Here is a 16,544-nt window from a genome sequence, read left to right as displayed (position 1 = left end):
GAGGCAGCCACACCGACTGTTCTCCCTTGGACTCAGGAACACACACAAGCTTTTGAAAGCCTAAAGAAAGCTTTATGTCAAGCACCCGTTTTAGCAACGCCATGTTACAGAAAACAGTTTACACTCTTTGTTACAGAACGCGAAGGTACTGCCTTGTCAGTACTCACACAGGAACAAGCAGGAGCACACAAACCATGTGCTTATTTTTCTAGTACATTAGATCCCGTAGCTCAGGCTTTGCCTGCATGCCTGAAATCAGTAGCAGCGACAGCTTTAGCAATCAGACAAAGCGATGCCATAGTGTTAGGACATCCATTGACAGTTCAAGTACCACACGCAGTAGAGGTTCTTGTGAATAGAACGCAAACACAACACTTGACTATAGCACGACTTACAGGGTACGAACTTACATTGTTTCAGCCCCATATAGAAATCAGACGCTGTAACACATTGAATCCTGCCACACTTTTACCAGTAATCGGAACAGACCCACTAGCCCATGACTGTATTGAAGTTATTACGATAACGACGAAACCCAGACAAGACTTAACCGATGTCCCATTGTCAGATCCAGACCTGACATTGTATGTAGATGGTTCATGCATGAGAACAAGTACAGGAGAGTTAGTGGCCGCTTACGCAGTCACAACAGATACTGAAGTCATTGAAACTAATCGTATAAATACCTTGTCAGCTCAAGCTGCAGAGCTCATCGCTCTGACACAAGCCTGTATTCAAGCCACGAATAAAAAAGTCAACATATACACTGACTCACGTTATGCATTCGGAGTTGTACATGACTTCGGCGTGCTGTGGCGAGAGAGAGGTTATTTAACTTCCCACGGTGCCCACATTCAGCACGGACCCCTCATTCATGCCTTATTAGATGCAATACATCTACCCACTGCAATATCAATTATGAAATGTAAGGCTCATACGAAGGTTACTGATATCGTTTCCCAAGGCAATGATCTAGCCGACAGAACAGCTAAACAGACTGCTCAAACTCAAACCCCCGACATGACAAAGACAATAGTCCCGACACCGACACATTGTATGACAGTTAAAGATCCTACTCTTGACGTAATTGACATACAGACACATGCTACACCAGACGAAATAAAGAAATGGACTGAATTAGGAGGGATCCAAACGGACCAAGGATGGATGATGAAGGAAAAGTCTGTATGGTTCCTTCCTGACTCAATGGTCCAAGTTATAATTAACACTATACATAGTCCAGCACATCTAGGAGAAAAAGCTATGCTAGACAGCATTCAACACATTTGGTTCAATAAACATTTACGAGCAGCAGCCAAACAAAAGGTCCGTACCTGTATGATCTGTTGTCAGTTGAACCCAGGAAAAAGCGTTCCCGTAGAACAGGGTGGATTTCATCCTCCTCATCATCCTTTTGAAGTACTCCAGATGGACTATATCCAGATGGAACGATGTCGAGGATTCAAATATGTTCTCGTAGTTGTCTGCGCTCTGTCCCGTTGGACAGAGGCATACCCGGTTTCAGATTACACTGCCCCGACAACTGCCAAACAGTTGGTTCGAGAATTCTTCCCACGATACGGTTTACCACGTGCTGTTCACTCAGATAACGGCCAGCCGTTCTCATCCGAATTAATGAAACACGTTTCACTTCTGTTAGGATATCAGTGGAAATTCCACTGTGTCCGACACCCCGAGGCAGCAGGTCTCGTAGAAAGACATAACCAGATACTGAAAATCAGAATGTCCAAAATATGCAGAGAAAAAGGTGTCGACTGGGTAGTAGCGTTACCCGTTGCACTCTTTTACATGAGAATGGTAGCACACTCACGAACAGGGCTATCCCCGTATGAGGTGATCTTCGGCAGACCACCGAATATGTGGGGGACGCCTATACCACGCAAAAAAACTGATATTGACTGTAATATGCTGACAGATTACTTGGCTTCCTTGATGTCTGCACTACAATCTTGTCGTTCACAGGTAGCTGCAGCTTTTCCCGACAACACTGAGGTGAAACCCCATGACGTGGTTCCGGGTGATCTTGTCTTTGTGAGGAATTTCGACCGAAAGACTCAGCTGGAGCCCAGGTGGAAATCACCCAAGTTGGTCCTGCTGACCACAAGGACAGCCGTGAAGATCGAGGGCCGCAAGGGCTGGATTCATTCAAGTCATATCAAGAAATTTCATGGACTATCCTCGGATATAGACATTGTGCCATGCACTCCCTCACAGACTGATTCAAAACTTCCTTTGGTTGAAAAGACTGAAACCGAACTCTATAAAGTAAAATTGAGGCCTAGAACGTCAGACAATTTGATTGTTTAAGTCCTCTCCAAGGTGAAGCGGTTGAATTTGTCCCTGACATGTATCCTCTAGACCTGAATCATGGACAGTCGCGAAAAATGTTGAAACGACAGGCGTATTGTAAATCACTGCGTAGCCACTGTATAGGGACATTATTAATTCTGTTTTTATTGAGTCTTTTAATAATTATTACAAGTATGTTGTTGCACATATATTACCCTATTTCTAGACACGTTTATAATGTTACTGCTGAACATTCTTTTAGTGACTTACCTCCACATGAATTGTCTTATAGACTTGCGCTGCGCAATAACACTTTCATTAGTATGTTACATCATTCCCATCAGACTAGTAATGCTACCAATTGTTGGGTGTGTGGCCGACTCCCTCCCTATCAGAATTATGAAGGAGTCCTGCCTTTCTTTCCACATCCATTTACACATAATGGCTCCTGTGGAGCATGGTTTAGTTTAATCAATTCCATAGACTCAGACACAGCAGTTTACCAAGATCATTGGGTATGGGGAAACCTGAACCTAGTTTTACTCAAGGTCTGCTACCCTGACAAGGAGGGTCGCCCCAAAAGAACAGGAACTGATCTAGAAAATGAAGTATATGGATTAGGTAATTTTACACCTAATCTCATGATTCTAAATGTCGTATCCGAAGTTGAACTAGTCTTACCCACCATGTCAGTATTCCCAGCGAAGGGTGAATTGTGTGTAAGAAAGGTTGGTTCCATACATATGGGCCATAGTAAATGCACTACTATAGTAGAATTCAGTGATCAAGGCAAATCTTCATTTAAAGCTTCTCGCCACTCCTACTTTATATGTGGTCAGACTGCATATATGCGTCTACCTCCAGATTGGGATGGTACCTGCTACATTGCATTCCTTTTGCCACCTGTTTTTCTAGCTCCTCCTGATTATTACAGGAATATTCATTTAGTACACAACAGAAAGCGGAGAGATCTCCCCATTGTCGATTACACTGAGACGGCATGGGACAAGTATGTAGATTTTAATAAAGGCATCTTTCCCTATATAGGTACTGTTACTAATAGTAAGTTGATACGTAGATTAACTAGAACCCTTGAAGCAGTAGTGAATGAGACTATTTCCGCCTTAGGCAATTTAACGGAAGAGCAGTCTGCTATGCGGATTGTTGTGCTTCAAAATCGTCTTGTCCTTGACGTCATCCTGGCTGATAGGGGCGGAGCTTGTAGGGTCATCGGATCAAGCTGCTGCGTATTCATACCAGAAAATTCGCCATCTGTATATAAAGCCATCACTCGCCTTCATAAGATTGTAAACCAGATACACCAGAACCCAGGCACTTGGACTTGGTCCAGTTGGTTTTGGAGTGTGATATCAGCCTGGGGATGGAGAGTTTTATCCTTCCTAGGTATTGGCCTTCTCATACTATTCAGTTGCTGTCTATGTCTACAATGTGGACCAGCGATTTGTGGTCTGTGTGCCACATCGTGTATTCCACCACCAAGATTTCATTCAAGATCACGGAAGAAGAAAGAAGAACAAATGATGCTATATGAACAGATCAATGGATTGATGAAGATTGATATCTCTTGAAGGGCAAGTAGGGGACAAGGAGGGAATGTGGAAATGTGGATTTTCCTGGTCAGTTATGTCCCCTATCTTGGACCCCAACTGTTCTATGTGCATGTCACAAGTACATGTATGTTCCCTCCAGTTCCAGTTATGAAGACGCAAATACATGTGCGTCCACCGTCAACATGTCCTCTGTCAGATCCGCCATGAATAGGCCGGATATTCCATTCCTAAATATGAAAGGCCACCGGTTTTATATGGTTCACTTATGCCATTTTACAGTCCAGGCAAGTAGGCCCTGATTCTGTCATCAAACTCCTTTTCCCTTCTGCCTCTGAAAGCTCCAGTCTGAGCCTGCATCTGTGACCATGAACTTTGTCTCATTCTCTGCACGGCTCACGAAGCCTGACATCAGCCTATTCTCTGCCAAGAACTGTATTTCACCTTCGAATTATCTGCTTCCCCCTCAGCCGATGCATTCCTGCCTAGTAGTTTAAGTAAACATTCTTCCAGTTACCAAGCAAAAGGCTCGGCTTCTCTGTCCTCATGCAAGTAATTCATAGCCCTGTTACCATGGAATATTCCTACCCCCTCGCATTCAGTGTAGACACTTAGACGCTTGTACACGCACGCACAGTCAGTATAGAATAGATTCTGTCCGAGAGTCCTTCTTTTGTGGATAACATAGTTCTTTAAACATAGGATGTTAGATATGATTTGGGATTAGGTTGACTTGACCCCCCAGACTTTTCGTCTCCACATGTAGAGCTAATGTCAAGTCCCCTTCACCCCCTAGTTACACGTCAATTACACGTCATGCTGCTGCGCGCGCATCTATGCCAAGTATTATCTTATAGATCCACCTATATATGACATCATAACCAATTATGTTCCTTTTTTACTCCTTATTACACCCATTTTCGGTTACGCAGGTACAACGTCAATTTCCTTATCAATTGTTACGCCTACTGCATTCGCTTCATTGTAATGTATGTATTATAAAAGTTACTTCTTGTCAGTAAAGTATGTACTTCACTTCCTGAACCCCCGTGGTGATGGAACTTGGAGCATCCGATTATAATCGATCATTGGAATAAAGCCCATTCCGAAACTCTAATATCACGGATTCTGCCTCTCATTTTACTGAGCTATTTTATTATGATTCTGTATCAAATTCAGTCCCGGTAAAGGAATTTTATTTACCACAGTCCCCAGCACTTCTACTTCCTCTCAACATTGTTTTGACCCGAGTCGTAGTTCTTATACCACTTTCTTAGTATATGGTTTGGTCCCCTCTGGTGGCACTGTGTATTTTGTGCTATTTACTGTGATTCTTTGCCTAAGTTTTGTGTGCATTATGCATATCTCTGGGTAGGATATATTTCAATGTGTTAGAGAGTATTATATAATGAATAAATTTTTTCATAAATACTTTGTGTGGTTCTTTTTCACTTAATCTATACCTTAAGATTGCATTTTGGTAAAACAAGTTGCTTTACACTCCTTGACTAAGCCTGAAGGCTGCTCACCACAGCTACCAAATAGAGAGCTTTCTAAGGTTGTCTAATACTTCTTAAATCACCATAAGGGTTGTCTGGACTGGTAGTAGGTGTTGACTTACGTAAGTGTACATCAAATGCCAGGCCAGCTTCTCACAATACATTAGTGAAATAAAAGCCAAGCCAATTGTCTGCGGCCTAAATTCTCATTATAACTGGAGCAACATTACAGCCTATTTATCCGAACATAGGAGAGGTTTCTGAAAAGTCCATACCTTGAACTCACGTATTGGAAAGCGCTTTCATATGGTATAATGAAGAAAAACTCGACTCAGTGAAAAAGAATATTCACCCTAGATCACACATTTTGAACAAGTGGGGAAGCTAGGATTGATTCCTGGTTCTCTGATTCACATTCTGCACTTCAGGTGCTCAGTGGGTATCTCTTCCTCTCTCTCATTTCACAGCATAGGTTAATGTTTATCCTTCATTCTTGGTGCCTGATTTTGCAGGGTGGATGGCAGGCAGAAGCCACATGAAAGCTCAACTCATTTTGGGCTCTACTCATTTTAGGCTTGAGGGTCCAAGATGACCTCAAGCTGAGCCTCAGGCTGGCTGAAGCTTTCAATGACTTGCCAACCTCTAATATTTGAGTGTTCTGAGCACATTCCCTGCTGGTATCTCTCCTGCATTAGGAATAACTCATAATGTTACCTAAAGTAAATTTAGGGCCTGATTTAGATTTTTGGGGGACTAGTTCGGCCGTCAAACTTTTTCATCGGTTTTCCCGCCTGCCACCTTGGTGGTCCGCCCACTTGATTTAGATGTTGGCTGGTCACTGGAGGAAACACGCTACAGTCCCACTGCTTTTGCCAGAACCTTCCTCCTGCGTCGATGGCGTCAGAGGCAGAAGTGGCTGTCGGAGGGAGTCCCGCCAATATTCCCGCCATCCAGATTACGATGTGCCTTTCCGTGGAGGCAACTGTAGCAGGGAATCCTCCAAGCACAAGTTGGCGGAATGGAAGAAAAAGCGGTGAAAACTCACCCGCTTAATTTGAACAGGTAGCAGGACTGGACTGAAAACCTAAACAGATCAAGCAAAAATGCTCAAACCAGCCTCACTCCCTTTGTCTCCTAGTGCAATCTCTCTATTTCCATCCATCCATTCTCTCTCTCTCGACTTCTCTCCTCTCTCTTCTCCCTCTCTGATCACTTTCTGTCAACCTTCCGTCTCCCTCCATTTTCTTTCTATCTTTTTAATCCTCTCACTGCCTGCTAATGTGGCAGGGGCACCAGGAGCAGCCCCGCCCTAAAAGCTGGCATCCAGGGGCTCCATTCCACCAGGGAAATGCCCAGTGAATTAAAAGGCCTGTCTGACCCTAGCTAGCGGTTGCTAGTGGTACTTAGTTTTGGGGAGCGATACCTATTTTTCGTCATCATTCGACTTGGACCTAAAACGGGAGAAGGAAAAAGATGAAAGTGTAAATGAAGGAGCAAAAGAAAGACAAGAAAACAGTGACAAAGAGAGAAAGCAGGATGAAAAAGAAATTGAAAGAGTCATAAAAAGGAGCAGGGAATATCTAGTGAAGATTAAAGACTCAAGACTAGGCAGCTTTAGTAATCTGAACCCCGACCTTCGATAGCAGAGGTTGTGCAGGCTACTGGGCAAAACGTATAGCCCTGGCATTTATTCTTTTACAAATTAAACAATTATTTGACTTACCATCGTAAGTGAGACTGTCTCCTTTTGATGAGTAGATATATGGAGCTTGACCACTTACTCGAAGTTTAGATTAAAATCTGAATGTTTTTTCAGCCTGTCCCAAGGCCCTCTGGCTATTTTCTTGAACCAGTCTCAACCCACATACAGTATACATGTAAAAGCTGTCCCTAGTGGGTGGCACTGTAATAAAAAACTCCCAAGCATTAAATGTCATCTTCTGGAACATCGCGGGTCTCCGTCCCAAGGTCGAAGACGGTAGTGCCCTGGGTTTCCTGGAGATTTATAAAGTAATTTGCCCTCAGGAGCCATGGTCCACGACTGAACTCCATCTTCTAGAATATAAAACTTATTTTTCCCCAGCCCTAGCAGGCATCATGGGCAGGCCTAAAGGGGGACTGACCATTTTCATAGCTAACACAATAAAAGGACTGAAAACTTCTGTTGTGCAGCTGGATGTAAATTATCAGCTTCTCTGTCTTTCCTTTAGCAATAAAGAGACTATCCTTTTGCTCAACTTTTATAATAACCTAGCGAAAGGGCAGGTTCTAAAGGTTTTGTCGACTGTTCAAGACAATCTCTCCAAGCAGACAAAGAATTATGGAGAAATAGGCCACACAAGTATTGTATGGGAGGGGATTTCAACCTGCATCCTTGCCCACAGAGTAGTAATAACATCTGCGGGTTGGTGGATGAACATGATGGTCCTATAGTCCAATTCAATCACTCTAGGCTAGGTTCGTACTTGAACGAAGTCATGTCAGCATTGGATCTCATTATAGTAAATAAATTGGAACCAACTCTAGACCGGCTCCAACCAACATACCTGGGGAGGGGGCACGAAACAACAGTTGCCTATGTTTGTTCTAATATCAAACATCCTGGCAAGTAGAGTCAGACATTTCGATGTACTAGTCAACGTACTAAGTGACCATTCGGCCCTCCGCCTAGATCTTCATTTAAATCCTACACACTCTTCTCCACAGATTATAACTAGTGCTCTAAGCCAGAATACTTTACATCTAGACAAAAAAAATGGTTACTCTATAAGATGGGAGAAGTTAGACCCTAGACAAATTACCGAAAAGGTAATTAGAGCCGCCTATCCATATATTATTAGATGCCTAGACCTAGAAGCCACAGAGGAGGAAGTTCTAAGTAACTTTGCGGTAATTCTTGAAAAAACAAGTGAATTACTGATAGCAAAGTCTAAAAGAGATCAATTTAGGAAGGTAGGGTGGTTTAACCATGACTGTACGGCAGCAAATAACAAATTAAAAGCAGCACTGAATAAATCTAATAGAGATCGACAGGAAATCAGCATACTCAGAAAGGAATATACTATTGCACAGAAGAAGAGAAAGGGCGAACTAAAACAAGCCCTTTGGGACCAACTCCATAAAAGCTCTCTAGAGAAAAACAGTGAGGCCTTTTGGAGAGTGGTAAAATCCCCATTTCTAGTTGATGATACAAACCTCCCAAAAATAGAAGTAGCAATTGAGGAATCAGCTTGGGTGGCCCATTTCCCTAAAATATTTCAGAAAGGCCCAGCACAAATAGGGACTGAGGTATCTCATATTAGTAGTCCTTCTCCGGTCTCATATCCTATCCCGTTGGAATTTGACATTCCGGAAGTGCTTCGTGCATTAAAAGTGAGTAAGAACGGGAAGGCTCCGGGACCCGATGGGGTACCTGTGGACCTATTTAAGTACAATACAGATCTCTGGGCCCCAATATTGACCAGGGTGTTTATGGCTGTAACAGAGAAGGGCCTGCTGGATTCCTGGACCAGATCCATCATGGTGCCTATATTTAAAAAAGGAGACCGGCAAGAGGTATCCTGCTATCATCCAATCTCACTGTTGGATTCGCTGGGCAAGGTCGTGGGTAGAGTAGTGCTCGAGCGTCTACAGCGGTCGGCGGAGGACGGTGGGGCGCTCTCCGATCTCCAATTTGGATTCCGGGAGGGCTTTGGCACAACAGAACAGGCCCTGAATCTATCATTGATGGTGAGCAAATATGTACACGCAAAACGGGGCAAGCTATATATGGTCTATGAAGATCTGTCCGCTGCCTTTGATTGTGTTTCCCATTCTAAACTCTGGTCAGTTCTGTCACAATCAGGAGTTGATGCCCCCCTTGTAGATTTTTTAAGGGAGTTATATTCCAAGGCATCCGCGAGGGTACGATTCGGTGTAAAAGGCGAATTGTCTGTGTCGTTTGGAGTAGAGCGTGGGGTTCGACAAGGTTGTGTCCTGGCCCCCTTTCTCTTCTCACTGTATACAAATGGTCTGGAGGTGGAGTTGTTGAGGGGGGGCCAGGACCTTCCGCAGGTAAAAAAACGCCCAATCCCCGCTCTGCTCTACGCGGATGACGCCGTGATACTGGCGCGTACCCCACGCGAATTGCAGAAGGCTTTGGACAGGTATGTGGATTTTATGTGAAGCCTTGACATACATATAAACATAAAAAAGACATATGTAATGGCAGCAGGTATAGGGAAGAAACGGGTCAAAGATATATTTTTTAGTAAACAAAACTTGAAGTTACGACCCATTATCCCTATTTAGTCATCATGATAGACAATAAGTTGAATTGGAAAGCCGCAGTTGAGGCACGAAAACATTCTTTCATGAGAGCCAACGCTGCACTTATAAGTTTCTCCCAAAGTCTGGGTAAAAGGTCCCCGGTAGAATTGTTAAAAATGTATAGTGCTAAATGCCAGGCAATAGCCCTGTATGGGGCGGGAGTATGGGGGCACGCTGACACAAGTGCCCTGCAGGTGGCAGAAAATACATTTTTAAGGTTCCTTTTAGCGGCACCCAAACGCATTTCCACATTAGCATGCCACATGGAACTGGGGATCCCGTATTTAGGGGATTTGGAAAAAATTCAACCACTCCTTCTTTGACGACGAACATGGATCTCTGAAAAGAACATATTACCTAAACAAATCATGACAGATTGTATGTTATTAAATCACTCAGTGCAAATTAGCTGGCTCCTCTAAGTGCGATTTCAAGGAAAGATCTGAAAGCTAGGGCACTGAGCCATTTAGAAAATTTAAGGCTCATGAATGAAGCAACGAAAGCTTCTGCCCAACATGCAATTGCGGTTCAGACCACCCTGTTAATTCAGCCTTACCTGACATTTGACCTCAAAATTTTTGAGAGACTTCTTCTGAAGAGATTCAGGTTAAATCTCTTTCACCGATTAGTCGCTTTTCCTGTAAGAAATAGTTGGGACCCAAATCTTTCGCCATGCCCCTTCGATGAAATATCAGAACAGACGACTATACACACTGTCCTGTTCTGTAAGTTCTATCAGGGCCATCGCAAACTCTGGTTATTACCTTTGTTGAAATTCTGGGGCCTTAGGCGATGTTGCCCGGCTATGTTACGACTCCAGTTTCTAGATTCCGTACAAGCACACCAGGTCGACGAGATCCTAGAACTCTTCCAAGGGCTCGGACGCATCAAATGCGATCCTATCAAGCTACACATCGACAAATCCATCACACCAGTCGTGCTGCGACACCGGCGAGTCCCTTTTCACTTAAGGCTCTTGGTGGAAGAAGAACTAGAAAATCTTGAGAAGCAAGGAGTAATCAAGAAGGTTTCCGGAACGACGCCGTGGGTGTCCCCGATCGTAATAGCGGAAAAGCCCAAGCAGCCAGGTGCCATACGCCCATGTATTTACATGAGGTTGCCCAACCAGGCCATTAAAAGAGAGCGCAATAATACGCCTACGATGGCTGATATAATTGCGGATGTCAATGGATCGAGGTGGTTTTCTAAAATCGACCTGAACGCAGGGTATCGCCAACTGCCTTTAGCGGAGGAAAGCCGCTATATTACAACATTTAGTACCCATTTAGGGGTGCGTCATCACAAATGACTGAACTTCGGGATATCCTCAGCAGCAGAGGTATTCCAGAACACTATCCGCAGAATGCTGTCTGGACTGGCCAGGGTGATAAACGTCAGCAATGACATTTTAATCCACTCTGCCACGGCCATTGACCATCACAGATATCTGAAGAGCAGGTTGCGTCGCCTCAGTGAACATGGCGCGACCCCCCACCGAGAGAAGTGTCAATTCTTCCAACTATCTTTGGAGTTCTTTGGGTATGTGTTCAGCCAGGAGGGCATCCAAGTAGATCTCAAAAAGTCACAAGCCATCCGGAGCACTCTAGCCCCAACCACGCCTACCGAAGTGAGGAGTTTCCTTGGCATGGCCACTTAATGCGAGAGGTTTATCCCCGATCTTGCCACCCATGCTGAGCCGAGCCAGTGAGGGAGCTAATGAAGACAGATGTCAAATGGCAGTGGGGACTGCGAGAAGAGGAGGCCTTTCAGCGCATCATGAAAGGATGCGCTACTGGGAGAATATACCCTTGCCTATTTGGATCCAGTAAAGCAGACAGAACTACTGGTGGACGCCAGTCCCCTAGGACAGGGGGCAGTGCTTGCCCAGGAACAGGAGCCAGGTCGGAGGACAGCCTTATTTTTTGCCAGTAAGTCACTGACTCCCACGGATGCAAGTTACGCCAGTTTGAGCGGGAGGCGCTTGCGATAAAGTGGGCCTGCAACCATTTCCTTCTGTACCTGACGGGTCAGCCATTCACCGTGGTGACCGACCATCAGCCTCTTGTCCCCCTTTTTAAGGGGACAGCCCCTCACCCACCTTTCCGGATTGAGCAATGGGCGGTACATTTTAAGCCATACCAAATGGACGTGGTGTATCGGCCAGGGGTGAAGAACCCAGCGGACTTTCTGTCCCGACACCCAGCACCAAAAGAAGAAGGAAACGATCCAGAAGGGTCAGAGCAAGACATGAACATGATCTCAGTGGTGGTGTGCCCGCAGGCGATGATGCTTGAGGAAATTAAGGAAGCCACCAAGCAAGACAAAATTTACACACAGACTCTCCAAGCAGTCCAAGAAGGGTCGTGGAGGAACTACCTTCAATAGACTAACACGTGGGCGCCTGAAGACCGCGAATAGGTGACGAAGATTTGGAGGTTGAAGAGTGAGCTGAGCGCCACGGCAAACGGAATACCCCTGTGAGGCTCGAGGCTGGTGATACCGAAATCTCTGAGGCACCAAGCAACCCAGCTGGCCCACGGAGGCCACCAAGGCTTGACAAAAATGAAAGCAAGGATGAGGGAAAAGGTCGCGTTTCCAGAACTCGAGGTGATGGTGGAAGACCTGGTACGCTGATGTCCAGCCTGCCAGATAACCAGCGCTCCTGAGAGGCCGACCCCCGTAATCACCAAAGAGGCCTGCACTCTACCATGGTCGAATATAAGCATGGATTTCAAGAGCTTCCCCGGAGGGAAACACACGCTCGTCCTTGTGGATGCATTCTCTAAATATCCCATTATGGAACCAGCTGTGTCGACCACTTTCGCACATGTGGCCCCGGTCCTGGAGAAGGTGTTTTCCACATTCAGATTTCTCCTGGAGATCAGGAGCAACAACGGGCCCCCGTTCCACGAGGCAGAGTATACCGCCTTCCTCTGTCAGCGTGGGATCCATCACGGACGTGTCACGCCTCTATGGCCCCAGGCTAATGGGGACGTAGAGCGTTTCATGGGGACCCTGAACAAAATGCTGAGCATCGCAAGTGTGGAACAAGTGGATCCAGAGCGGCGTCTTCACGAGTTCCTCAGGGAATACCAGAGCACCCCACACTGCAAATAGTCCCTTATGTTCAAAGGCCCACGGAGGGACCTGATCCCCACGTGTCCAGGGTGGACACCTCTGCCGCTGGATGTCCAGGAAACTCAAGAGAGGCGAGAGCGACAGAACCATCGAGCAAGCATTTGGCGCCATGCTGCACCTAGGTCACTCCGACCCGCTGCCACAGTCATACTCAAAGACCGCCGGGCTGGGGGAAAATTTTGGACCGCCCACGAACCAGGCACCTGGACTGTGGTCACCAACAACGGAAGTATTGTGAAGGCTCAGAAAGGGAGCGAGGAAATCTCACGTAACATCTCCTAGTTCAAAGAGGTTCCAACTGAGGTTTTAGAATCGGGCCCTCAAGTCCCACTGAGCTCGAGCAGGAATGTATAGAGCCAGGACGAAGACAGAGACAACGTACTGGAACCTATTCCCTCCATCCCGTTAGCTCCCGGTTCGCTTCCAAAGGGCTCCTGGCCAGTGAACCACCCCTACGAATTCCTCCTCATCAGTAGAGTTTGCAACCCAACCCTCGCCCTAGCCAACATCTTCAGGATTTTGCATGTTAAGACTCTAAGAACTGATGCAACCGAACTGTGTTTGTTAACTGGACTTTAGTAGTTTTGTTTCAAGAACCAAGTTGGAAAGAGATGTATTGTTTAGAGTGCTGGCGTTCTAGTCCGCCAGCTGGAACTGTATCTACGTCATCCGCAGGCCAGGCATTTCTGCAGGGTTATAATAAAAGGGTTGAACCCGCACGTGGGGTCATCTCCCAAACCAGTTAAACACAAGTGCGCATTCTCCTCATCCCTAGTCCCATAAAACATATCTAGTAGCCGAATCCCTTACCAGAGTCACCCGATCCCCGGACTAGCACACTGGGCACGGCGTTACGTTGTAAACAAAGGTGGCCTAAGCTCATGGGCCCTGGCGACAACCCACCTCACCAAAATCTCTTTGTTGTGGGGGAAAAGACCCCGCAGACCTCATTGGTGAAATAAGGGGTGTCTGAAGCCCACACATCATTGACTAACAATGTTGCAGCCCGCCATACCACAGTAGTGATGATGGTCACTGTTTAGGTTGAGACTATAGTCACTGTGCATGCGCAGATCTGCGAGGCATGAGTATGGATTTGAAATTCCGCCCACTCTCCGCCCATATTTTTCATATAGGCTTCTGTTATTGTCCTTCATAAATGCTGGCTTCTGATTCAGTAATCCACTTGTTAGTCCCTCCTTAGTACAGCCTTGTCTTCATTTGTAACCTCCCATGGTATGTGGCCATTTTACTTCGGTTGTTACACAGTATGTCTTATTTAGTCTGTCAGCACTACTTTCTTTAATGCGTTTCTCCTACTGCAGGCACGACATGCTTTCCTGCAACCTCTGCGCAGCTCTCTAGATATACTCTTCACTACTATCTTCCATCAACGTGCTGCACAACCCCCTTCCGATTTGTAGATTCACCCATCCTCCCCCTCCGCTAGTGCTGCTTATTTTAAGTTTGCAATCCACCCGAAGGTATTGGAGGCTTTTAATAAGAACCACTTATATTATACAAGGACGTATTCAGTTTTTGTGGGCACTGGAGATTAAGTGATTTGCCCAGAATCACAGGATGTTGAGCCGACACCAGGACTCGAACCCGGTTCCCAGCAATATTGCAGACCTGTAAACAAGTTGGTGTAGCTTTACAATTTTTCAATGGTATCCAATCACCAGTCCTGCAGAGGTGGTGCACGCCTACCGCGATTTTCAAATGTGTGTTTCACACCCGCAATCGCAGTTCCTATTGGCTGCAATGGCATGGGCATTGGCGGTGTCACACCGTGGGGGCAGTCGGTTGCTACCGCGAATTGGCATTTTTCAATTGGTGCCAATGACCATGATTGCGGTGGCGGTGCACTCTTACGGCACCTATGGACACATCATGCTGTAGCAATGGCAATGGCCAGTTCTCATCATTGAATAGTAGACACTTACAATGAATCATGCAACCAGATTCTTAAATTCAATGCTAGTGTGACATTAAACTCACTGATGACTACACATGCCATGCCAGTGCACAGGATTACATGCATTGGCATGTACTCCCTCACATGTCACATATGATATTTGTGTGTATGTACACAGATCTGTTGTGTAATGAACTGTCAAATTTGTAAAAATGGCAATGTGTGTGATGGCTAATCAACCCACAGTAATGATGGACTGACTACATAATGTGCCTATTTCACTGTGTAGATTGCTGAACTCATGTTGATACTCGATCTTTATACACACACTGTGCTCGTTGTGTTGTTAATGTGTGCTCTGTCCGACTCACGCAAGTAGGTGTGGCAGGTACAGCAGCTACATAGAAGCGAGCAGTGTTACTGTTTCAAACGTGCTATGTCAACTACTCTCAGGGCTGGTGACACAAGATGTCGGAATGTACCATTTTACATTCACATAGTCTGAATCCGTTTTGGGGGTACTTAGTATGTACTTACTGAACACGTGTACAACTACTTGAGATCAAGGTGTGACTTGTGCTGTAAGCTGTTGTTTCTGTCCAGTCATTCCTGGCGCTGTGTCAGTCAAGACATAAGATGTTGGACACATCTCAGTAATTTAATTTGCATGTGTCCCTTTTTATTTTATGTAGGAGACGACCAAATGTGCATCGTCCATTCACATTTCTGGAGGACATGGAGGATGTGGACATCATACTTAAATTCCGTTTGGATCTACCCTTCAAGACCTATGTGGTTGGCTGGAGCCACATCTGAGGCCTCGCAGAACCTATCGGACTGCTTTGATACCAACATGTAAGGTGATGGTTGCCCTGCATTTTCTTGCAACTGGTTCAATCCAGGACACGGTGTCCAGCGCAGGTGGGATGTTTCAACCGATGTTCAGCATGGTGCTATGTGATGTCATGTCCGCAATGATGACATACAAGGACCGCTACTTCCATTTTCCCAGTAGAGATGAATTGGCATCTGTGAAGGGTGATTTTTATGACCTTGCCCACATTCCTAATGTTGTTGGAGCCATTGACGGCACACATGTTGGCCTGGTTCCACCACAAGCACGTGAGCACATATACAGGAACAGGAAGCTTTCCATTCCATTAATATAAAAGGGGTATGCCAAGCAGATATGATTATCTCCCATGTCTGTGCCAGATTTCCATGATCAGCACATGACTCCTACATACTGCGTAACAGCATCGTACCACAGCTGATGGCAAATCTGCATCCGGTGCGTGCGTGGATTGTTGGTGAGTACGCAGAGTGTGCTGTATGTGTGACATTCTGTCCTCAGCATGTCACACATTCAGCACATGTTGGCCTGTGTATCTCACACCTAGGTGACTCTGCATATCCCAACCAGTCTTGGTTGTTGGTGAAGCCCGCTACAATGATGCACATGGGGGACACCTTGTGTGGTGGAGCGTACTTTTGGTCTACTGAAGTCTAGATTCCGGTGTCTGGACAAGAGCGGAGGTGAACTGCTCTACTCTCCCCAAAAGGTGTGTCAGATCATAGTTGCGTCCTGCATGCTCCACAACTTTGCCTTACGCAAAGAGATCCCCCTGCTCCTGGGTGATGATGAGCAGCATATGCCCCCCCTGCAAACCCACACATGTCCAGTGACGACGATAGGGGAGAGGAGGAAGGTGTCGACCTGCGTCAACAGCCCATCAACAACTACTTCCCTTGAGTGTGAGTGACATTGTACAACAGTGACATTGTCTACTGTCTTTGATGGTA

The sequence above is a fragment of the Triturus cristatus genome, chromosome 3_1 (assembly GCF_964204655.1).
Source record: "Triturus cristatus chromosome 3_1, aTriCri1.1, whole genome shotgun sequence".
NCBI classification, from domain to species: Eukaryota; Metazoa; Chordata; class Amphibia; order Caudata; family Salamandridae; genus Triturus; species Triturus cristatus.
Note: the sequence above shows the minus strand (reverse complement) of the source record.